The sequence below is a fragment of the Crinia signifera genome, chromosome 11 (genome assembly GCF_055691185.1).
Source record: "Crinia signifera chromosome 11, ASM5569118v1, whole genome shotgun sequence".
Classification (NCBI taxonomy): domain Eukaryota; kingdom Metazoa; phylum Chordata; class Amphibia; order Anura; family Myobatrachidae; genus Crinia; species Crinia signifera.
Window position 1 is genome coordinate 72109519 of NC_139227.1, and position 11071 is coordinate 72120589.

The 11071-nt window shown below is 46.6% G+C and overlaps 1 long non-coding RNA gene across 1 annotated transcript; it reads right to left on the reverse strand.

Annotated features, from left to right (window-relative positions):
• Positions 1-8645: 8645 nt before the first annotated feature.
• On the reverse strand, positions 8646-10785 carry LOC146045011 (uncharacterized). The gene is made up of 2 exons (XR_014465366.1): positions 10280-10785; positions 8646-8882 (listed from the first exon to the last, which is right to left on the reverse strand). It is a non-coding gene; the product is annotated as an uncharacterized LOC146045011 (long non-coding RNA).
• Between the last annotated feature and the right edge of the window lie 286 nt (positions 10786-11071).

Sequence of the window (11071 nt, forward strand, 5' to 3'; positions counted from 1 at the left end):
GTGGAAACTGTACCTACTAGCCCGACCAATCCAAGAGACTGCCCAATCCATTTCCATAGCTGCCTGCCGCTTAGCTACAGCAACAGGTTCCTGCAATAATGTATTTATGAATAAAATCATAATAATACTTTTTGTAAATAATAACCTTTTTGTCTTGTGGACCCAACACTGCTCACTCTGTCCTGCCAATCAGTCCCTCTGTTGGGCTGAATAGATGAGATTACAACCTTCCCCCTCCAAAAAGAAACAAAAGCTGCCAGGGTGAATGTCAGCATCCACCATAATCAGCAGGATGGCAGCATTCTTATGGGTTTCCTACACCCAGGGGCTGGCTGGCAACTTTCAGCCTGGGGGGCAACACAAGCAAGTGGCCCACCACCATCACCATCATTTCACCAACCTACCTTCTCCCCTCTATCTAGTATGCAGCAATTATTAAACAATCATTCCCCTACACACACCCGAAATGGGTACAGCGCGCGCCGAAGGCGCACTGTAAAATTTTACACTGTAATGCCCATTCCACATAATGCCACACACCGTAATGCCTATTAAACATATATTTGCCTGCTTTTTATATATATATATATATATATATGTGTGTGTGTGTATATACTGGCACTCTAAGGTCTTTTCAAAGTATGTATTTAGAAAAACATGGAACAAACATGGTTTGTTCCATGTTTTTCTAAATACACGCTTTGAAAAGACCTTGGAGTGCCAGTATATATACACACACACACACATATGTGTACTACATACGGTGAGACACAGTGAAGGTAAGTGTGACACAGAGATAATGGGTGACACGGAGAGGGTAAAAGTGACACAGAGAGGGCAAGGGTGACACACAGAGGGCAAGGGTGAAACGAAGAGGGCAAGGTTGACACGCGATAGTGGCTGCCACGGAGAGGGAAAAGGAGGACAGACTTGACAGAGAGGACAAGGTTGACACAAAGAGGACAGGGTTGACACAGAGAGGACAGGGTTGACACAGAAGAGGAGAAGGTTGACACAGAGAGGACAGGGTTGACACAGAGAGGACAGGGTTGACACAGAAGAGGAGAAGGTTGACACAGAGAGGACAGGGGTGACACAGAGAGGACAGGGTTGACACAGAAGAGGAGATGGTTGACACAGAGAGGACAGGGGTGACACAGAGAGGACAGGGTTGACACAGAGAGGACAGAGTTGACACAGAAGAGGAGAAGGTTGACACAGAGAGGACAGGGGTGACACAGAGAGGACAGGGTTGACACAGAAGAGGAGAAGGTTGACACAGAGAGGACAGGGGTGACACAGAGAGGACAGGGTTGACACAGAGAGGACAGAGTTGAAACAGAAGAGGACAAGGTTGACACAGAGAGGACAGGGTTGACACAGAAGAGGAGAAGGGTGACAGAGAGGACAGGGTTGACACAGAGAGGACAGGGTTGACACAGAGAGGACAGGGTTGACACAGAAAGGACAGGGTTGACACAGAAGAGGAGAAGGTTGACACAGAGAGGACAGGGTTGACACAGAAGAGGAGAAGGGTGACAGAGAGGACAGGGTTGACACAGAGAGGACAGGGTTGACACAGAAGAGGACATGGTTGACACAGAAGAGGACATGGTTGACACAGAGGACAAGGGTGACGCAGAGAGGACAGTGTTGACACAGAGAGGACAGGGTTGACACAGAAGAGGAGAAGGGTGACAGAGAGGACAGGGTTGACACAGAGAGGACAGGGTTGACACAGAAGAGGAGAAGGGTGACAGAGAGGACAGGGTTGACAGAGAGGACAGGGTTGACACAGAAGAGGACATGGTTGACACAGAGGACAAGGGTGACACAGAGGACAAGGGTGACACAGAGAGGACACCCCCTTCTCTCTTAAGCAGCAGCAGACAGCAGCTGACCTCCACTGCAGGCTCCTGTAGGGAGTGAGTGTGAGTGTGTGTGTGTGTGTGTGTGTGTGTGTGTGTGTGTGTGTGTGCGCGCTAGGGGGGAGATAACTCAGGGGTGCAGGGGAACATACCTGGTGGGGGGCATGCACAACATATTGATGCTCTCAGATGCTGGGCCACACTTTGCGCTGGAGCTTGCCTGCAGGACTGTGCTCGTTGCCGGCATGCCATGGTTGGGAGGCTGGAGCTGAAAGGTGGGAAGCTCCTCCTCCAGCAGCCTTCAGCGTGACACTGCTGCACCGTGCGTCTCTCCAGGCAGCAGGAGAGAGCCGCGCGGTGAGATCCGGGGGGGGTAGCTGCAGCCCCCAGCCTGTCACTGTCTCCGGGTTCAGGCAGTCGCTCCCCCCCTCGCTTCCGCTAGGACTGCGAGTGCGGACCCGGCCGCGCTGTCATCCAGGCTCTGACAGACACTAGAGGTACAGCAGTACCTCTAGTGTCTGTCTCCTCCAAGGCGGCGGCCATTTTTGGAGGGGCCGTTGCCATACAGTACATGGAGGACTGTGCGGCAGGACCTGGAGACAGCGGCAGCGCTGTTCAAGATGCACACACAGCCGGCCCCGGCCCAGCCACTTCATACCGGCCTGGGGGGCATGTGGCACTCTGCCCCCCGGCCCAGCCCGCCCCTGCCTACACCTGGATAAAATGATATTGCTTTATCAGATTACATTACAATACATGAAGTAGGGATGTTCAGTGGTTTTACACCAGGTCTTTTCTTCTGGTGGTAGCCTTTTCTCAGTACTTCCTCATCTTTGCAGCCACCGCTTACACTACGGAATTTATATAGCATCATGGTCCCAGCGCAGGCTCGCCTCAATTCTGGCTCTGTGACTCGCTCCGCTCGCCACAACTTTACTGAAGGTAATAAATGGTGGCATGGACACAGGAGGGTGGCATGGGCCCAGTTAAGTAGCAGCTAACATAACTGGTGTAAGCCGCAAAGATGAGGTAGTCATATTTTCTCCTCTCGATGAAGTATGGGTAAAAACTGGAACCGGACTACACCCCGGACCGCACTAGTTCCATTTATCAATTTTTTTTATCATTCCAGAGCTTGTAGTGTCCGGTTCGGGGGGTGCCTGTCCGGGGGAAGGGGCTGCCTGTGACATCTGTCACCATGGAGAGGAGGGGGGGGGAGAATACAAGGAAGCTGTAATCTCTCCCCTTCCCCATGTCCCTGGTGAAAGCGATCACAGGCATCGGCCCCTGACAATACATCCCCGCATGGGGTTTGATGTCCCGTCTGGCGTTCAGGTCCGGTTTTTACTTAGGTCAAATGGTATCAAATGGTATTGAAGTGATGGCAATCTGATATTAAAATACATCTGAAGACAGCTGTTTAACTATGAGAACAGCCACGCTGGTTGTATTTTGGGGATGCGGTCATATTGTCTACAGCAGCTAGATCGACAAGCATTGGGTTAACACCACTAGGTTGAAGGGTCAAGGTCGACACAAGCATTAGGTCAACATGGGCAAAGTCGACGGTCAACATGTTTTTTTTTTTTACGGTCTTTTGAGCCGACATGTGCCCCCCCCAGCGAATTTCCATGGGAACACCCATGAACCGCTGGGCATTCCCATGGGCGTGACCATGGTCCACCACCCACACTGCTATGTGCAAGCAGCCTGAGAATAATCAATTCGCACACAGAGGCTGCACATGTCACATCATTTATGGGAACAGCAGTGTTTGGAAACATATCAAGTTCAACAGGCCCATTTACTATTGCATATATGCGGCTAATTAACTGCAAATATTAAAGTATCCCTCGAATGTATGTATGTAGGAGGGAGCACAGCAGTAATCTCCGATCCAGTCTGCTCCACTCGCAGCCCCCATAGGTTTTTATAGGGGATGCGATCTAATGTACAAACCTCGGGCAGCATAACCTCAGGTCACAGGACTACCTCCATTCTGAGATGGCAGTAGCACATTATAGCCTATGGGCTTCAGACTGCATGGCCAGCAGAGCAGTGCAGTCAATGGTTCAACGCTACATATGCATGTGTAGACCCCTGGCACCCGGCTGAATAGTTTGCAGGGACGGGTCCCTGTGTCTGCCCAGTGTTAAGGCCCCCACACATCAGGCTGACTTGATGTGCCAAGTTTTGCATGTGATGAATCGCATGCTATTCATCACATGCAGTCCCCGGGGAGCTGCTGTCAGAGGGAGCTGAGCAGAGCGGCTGCAAGCACAGAGCCAGGCAGGGGACGCAGAGCAGAGGCAGTTTACTCACTGGGCGGCCAGAGGACCAGATTGCCGGGTAGCGTTGGGGAAGCCGGGCAGCAGCGGGCGCACATAGAAAAAACACACAGAAATGAATGGCCAACCAGTGATTGGCTGAGAGCTCTGTGACTGAGAAACCTCTCAGCCAATCACTGACTGTCCATTCATTTCTATGTGCGACCGCTGCTGTCCGGCTTTCCCCACGCTACAGGGTGCCCATCACTGCGCTCACTGCCCCGGACCACCAGCTCCCTGCTTGCGGCGATCACCGCCCAGGTCAGTGCACCTCCCCTGCCCCACTCCTTGCATCAGCTCCCCATACGCCGCGTCCCCTGCCCACCTTTACCAAATCTTATGTGCAGGACCACGCATCGGGTCGGATGGCATGTCTGCACATAAAATTGGGCTCAGCAACCATATTGCCAGTGATTTGTTTGTGCTGTCTGCGATAAATCATCAGGTGCGCGCTCCCGTGTGCAGCCCCTGATGGTCGCTGGTCACAGGAGATTGCTCCTGTGATCAGCTGTTTCCCTGCCTCCCCCGGCAGAGTCTCCTGTTCATCAGCAACCATCTCTGGTCGCTGATGAAAAGGAGACACTGAGCAATATATTGCTGCGTGTGTATACAGCTTAAAGCTACTAATCCCAGCATGCTCTGCCAGTTTAGCATTATTACTATTTACTTATTTTTATGAACAGTTTCTTATATAGCGCACACATATTCCGCAGCGATTTACAGAGGATATTTGAACATTCACATCAGTCCCTGCCCCAGTGGAGCTTACAATCTATATTCCCTACCACATGTACACGCACACAGACATGCTAGGGTTAATTTTGTTGGGAGCCAATAAACCTACCAGTATATTTTTGGATTGTAGGGGGAAACCCACACAAACACGGGGAGAATATACAAACTCCGCACCTTTAGGGCCATGATGGGTAACGAACCGATACCCCATACCTTAATAGCAAAACATGCCGAGATTTCAAGAGACTTAAAGGCAGGAAAGAAATGATGAAGGCAAGTCAGACGCTTGGTTGCATAGGGAGAGAAATCAAGATAAAAAAGGGCAGACAAGATGGCCCAAGTTGGTCTTATCTACCATCAAAGTCTATGTTTCCACAAGAGAGAGAACTTTGTACCTATTACAAAACAACTCCATTTTTATCCATGGGGTCCCTAATAGTAGCCTCACCTTCAAGAGGAATTATATGTAGTACTGTGGTCAGACATGCCAGCTCTCGGATCTATCCCAGGTCTCCAGTTTTACATTTCCTCGTCAGGTCATGGACATTGCTTTATTCATCACTATGGACATTTATATGTCTTAGTAAGATATCAATATTATTCAGAATAAGCATCCTAGTTGCTTTTGATTCAGTTAGGAGCAGTCTTCTAAAAGCTCTAGGGAATCCCATAACCAATTGGGAATACCCAAAAATATATTGTATTATATTATATAGGTAGGTAGTCAGCATACCTCCCAACATGACCCTCTCCAGGAGGGACACAATGCTCTGCTCCTGCACTTTCTTCTTAATGCATGAATACCATCACCTGTGTTGAACAGGTTAATTGATAAGAAAGGTGCTTCAACACAGGTGATGGTAATCATACATTACTAGGGAAGTGCAGGAGCAGAGCAATGTGTCCCTCCTGGAGAGGGTCATGTTGGGAGGTATGAGTCAGCATCATGCCAATCGGCAGCCCAAGCGCCAGAATCCTGACAAAGTCCGCTGGTATTCGTGTTTAGCTGCAGGTGGGGTGGTTTACCAAAATGCTTAGGGTTTTAAACAATCAGCACATACATACATATTTACATACACTGTATATGTGTTTTTACATTTGTGTTGGATATTACTGATATTACCCCCTGCCTAACACAGATCCAGAGTCTTAGAGAGCTTAAACCTTTAATTACAGAATACTTCACGACTGGAGACGAGACTTTCCCTTGGTTGTATAAAGCAGGTAAGTGTTTATCACAAGATGCATAGAACACTGCATGCTGCTATACTATGTACTATTATCAGCACTGTCTGTACAAGAGTATGGAAGCAGGACACACTATCAGTATTCCAGTATAGTAAAAGTCACACCAGCTATGGCGCATACCGTGCATGTCTGCTATTCAGCAGTTTGTGCTTGGAGTCCGGCTCTACTCTGCATCCAGGTGCTATTTATGGCATACAATTCCCAGCATCATTACTGGAAACACTATCATGCCGTTCCAATCTCCTAACTGGGCCACATTCCTAAAACACAACATACATGAAGATCTGTTTATATTGTCTTCTTTTTAGATTACATTTTTTGCTTTCACACGCGCATGTGTGCTTTATGACTGCATTGTGATCCTACTGAAGATAAAATTATCAAAAAAGTGCTACCTGGTGCGACTACCCAACACGTGAGAATTCTTCAGGATGCAGTTGGTCATCCGATTGGTTCATGAGTAATCACACATACTCTGGGCATCCACCCAATCAGTACATGCACAATTGTATAGTATGACTGGAAGATTGTAAGCTTGCAAGCAGGGCCTTCCTACTATTAGGTCCGCTTGTCACTCCCCAGTTTGTTTGATCACAGTTTCCAATTGTAAAGCGCAACAGAATATGCTGCACTATATAAGAAACTGTAAATGAATAACAGCCCCCCTGCTTTATTATATAGACATGTAAGAAGGTTGAATAGCTGGGCTGATAGCCTGGGATTGGTACGAAATCCCAGCGGTCAGAATCCCGACGCCGGAATCCCAACAAAAGGGAGCTTTTTGCTCTTCATGCATACAAACCCAACAACCATGGCTACTACAAGATATGTACACACAGGCTATAATCGCTGGCAATATGGTCGCTGAGCAACCATATTGCCAGCGATTGGAGTGTGCACCGGCAATAAATTGCCGGGTGCGTGTTCCCATTTTTAGCCCCCTTATGATCAATTCCCTCTGCGGCTCCCTTTCATCAGCGACCATCTCTGGTCCCTCTGCAGCTCCCTTTCATCAGCGACCATCTCTGAGCAATATAATTGCCCCATGTGTACACAGCTTACCATTACTGGTTTTGTCAACATCCATGCTAAAAATGTGTGTAGTAAATTAACATCTGACCTACTACAGACATAACATTTGCTCAGTAAATTTCAGATTCTCAATTATTGTACAATCTGCTCTCTGAATGTCTTTGTGGGTTTCTTAAACGTTGATGCTACAACTGGACAGGCAAAGCCCACCCAGCTGAGAGGGTAGTCACCAGCAGTCCTTGCAGCAGGGACCACCTACAAAAACAGCCAGATGTGCCAAAATATCGGCCTATGTCTGTGAATGATGTCATCCATAGACAGTCTGCCTATACCGGTCAACTTGTTAGCAATATATGAGCCGAATGCTCAAACTGACAACATATTGCTTAAGGTGCAAACACACTGTACGATTTTTTTGACCAATTTCGTTGAAAGACATTTCCCTTGAACCCAGTGTCCTAGACAAAAGAGGTTGACGACAGACAAAAGATCATTTAACCTGAGACAAAAGATCTAGCTACAGTTTAGACTTTTTTTTTTTTAAATATCCAAATTGAGCTGTATGCACAGTTGACGAACAATCTTGATGAACAACTGGCGGGTATGCGCATCATCATTCGTTGCAGTCAGACTGAAAGATATTTTGACCAATTTCGGTAAAAAAAATAAAAAAAATTGTACAGTGTATGCACCTTCAGAGTGGTAGTTAAAATCACCCAACAGGTGCACTCATTACTGACTGACATTTTAAAAGATCCACAGGTAGAGCTAATTATGTCACTTGATTCTGTGAGACAATCTGAGAACCACTGGCCTAGGGCATATGTTAGACGCACTTCTTAACCTGGGTACAGTGTGAACAAGGTCAGATATAGAAGCTAAAAGATTTTAAGCATAAAATACTCAAGAAGACTGTACTTAGAGCAGAAGGGTGAACGCTACTGTTCAAAGGATGACAAGCCAGACAACTTGCAGAAACACTCAATTTTAAATGCCTCAAGATGTATTTGGTCTATGCCAGTACCTATAGTACATGCATAATTTCTCTAAGTCAAGTGGCTAAACACAATTTAAGGTGCCCATTCATGTTACAATTATTGTATACAATATCTCAAACGTACAGAACTCTATTTATGCTGGTTAGACAGTGCTCCACTTGGTTGTGATATTGACTCTGGGACAATGCAATGTATTACCTGTACCGGTCATCCTGCTTTCCATTACCGGTTATACTGCTAGAACCAGAGAAAGGCAGCTGCAGCCAACTTGTTCCAGGCCAAGACAGAAGCTTGCCAGAGCTATACTTTATACTAAAATACTAAACGTAACAGATTATAAAGGCAGACATCCCATTAGCATAGCCTCTGTATTTGTAGTCCCTCATGTCTCATCTTATGTGAATTACATATTAGAAGAAACACAATTACAAAATTAGTTATAGGATTGTAAACATTTCTTTAATGTAACAGACTGCTTGACCATAAGTAACTTTGTGCGTTTAGAACCAGCGTACTGCTGTAACCTTGCCCAGGCTGGAAGTGGAATGTGGCAAAGTTGGTTGGAGTGGGCACTATTAGTCCTCCCTCTTTTTATAGTTTTCCAGATTGGCCAGGATCCAACCAGATGGTACCAGGAAGCAGGCCATAAATGTACCAAGACCAATAGCGGTGTCCTGTAAAGCAGAAAACAAATTATTAGGTCACCTACAGCACACCACCGACTTATTCTGGTCAATAAGGATAGGACTAGAGCATGCGCTCTATGCAGCTGCTAAAGACAACTCCCAATGTGCTTTCATGGACTCTAGCTAAAGATATAGATATACACATACAGACAAAATACATTTACAAAGATGGAAGTTCTATTTCAGATGGTATGTTCCTATGGGAAACCAGATTCTATTTATTATATTTTACAAGGTTCTGAAATAGAACTCCCAACTTAGTAAAATACCTCTCCAACCTTGCAAAGACAGACTTCAAGTCTGGTATCTGGTCAATAGATCGAAATACAAAATGTCAACATATCAATAGTCACATTAATTTTTTTCATACTTTACCATCCACATGGACTGGGAATGGTAAAGTGTGATCTTCAGAAGCATGTGGTGAGCTCTAAAATTTACCTCATCCTAATAGAGGGTACACACAATTATTATTATTATTATTATATTTTGCTTATAGAAGCTAAAATTAAATAGAAACCCAAATGGGTTTTCTACATTCGATCCCAATGCGTGCTCCTGTGTAGTGTAAATCAAATAGAAAAATAGTCGTCAGGCAAGACTAAAAATAGGGCACGGGGCATGCCGGGAGGGATAAATGATGGATCACTCCACACAACCCAGTCGGGTGTGCGTATGACGTGCATGCTGCGCTGCGGCTAAGCTGTGTGGACATGTGCGCGTTCGCGCACTGCCACCAAGCGGGTCGCGTTGTGGAGTGAACTGCAAAGATCTGGTGGCTGCCGCTAAGTAATGAGTCTGTCACTCATGATTCGCCCGGCAGGGGGCACCTCGGCAGGCATGCGCAAAACAAAACTTCAGTGACAGCCAAGTAAAGTCTGTCTCTACTGCGCATGCGCACACCTCCTGGCGGTGTGATCCGCCCTGTTCTTCTGCACATGCACGGATAAGCGATGGCGGGACCCATCAATGGCCAGCGATATAATGTTTTATAGCCATCGATGGTTCCTGCCTTAAAAGCCATTGATGTAGGATGGGTCGATGGCCATCCCTAAACACAGGTGCATGAATACTTAACTACCGCTTGCATTACAGCTTATAAGCAGCATAGTTAATGGCAACATGAGCTATGCACCAAATCAGCTTCCATCTTCACACACATACACACAGGCCGCGCCACCAGCGCAGGCTGGGATAACAGGACACTAATCTAGTCAGAAGGCGGTGGATCAGCAAAATATACGGCCAGCTGGGCCTATGGCCGCCGATAACATGTTGTAACACACAGCGCCCGGCCTCTGACAGTATGCAGGAATAGGACAGCACTAGCTGAGCGCCGCACTCACTGCATGCATCCAGCCAGCGAGACAGGACCTGGCACTTACCACGGCACTCAGAGCACCTTTGGCCGGTTTGGACGTCAGACCCCTGCGAAAGATGGCCTGGGACAGGCCGGGCACCCGGAGCATACGAGCCATGGCGGAGGACATGCTGCTAAATTTCCCGGAACAGACGTAGTACACCCTGCGGCAAGGTCGACTAACTGAGTGAGGTCAGGTGGTAACAGGATTCCCTTTTAGAGCCGCCCAGTCACATGATTGGAAGTGGCTGCGCTATAGGATGCCACGCACGGAACACTAGAGGCAGAACAGTGCTGCATTGGATACCATAGCCGCAAACGTCCCGGGTCCCTGTGGTGTTAGGTATAGGTACTAGGTAGTGATGAAGTATTTTTTCCCTGGTATTCTGGCTACGGCTACGGCCAGCTGCTAGAACCTATCAATTAATTTTCGGGTATTTAGTATAATAACACATTTCAGTTATCAATACTTTTTTTACACAACTGAAATTGCCATTCATAAAAAAAAATATTAATAACAAATAAAAAGGATTTAGGTGGATCTAAGCTTGAACATACATAAATGTACAAGTTAGTGAACATGCGCTCCTCCGGTTTAAGGGAGAAATAAAAAGCACAATCCGGGGCAATCTGAATCACCCAATCTGAAAGAAGGTATAAGCACAAGAGTACTTTTGATAATATTTATAAAAAAAAAAAGTCCTTATTGCACACTGTCACTGCTGTTGATTTACCCATAATAATAATAATAATAATAATAATAATAATAATAATAATAAAAAAAACATTGATGCATTGATAAGATCTTTTAATTATG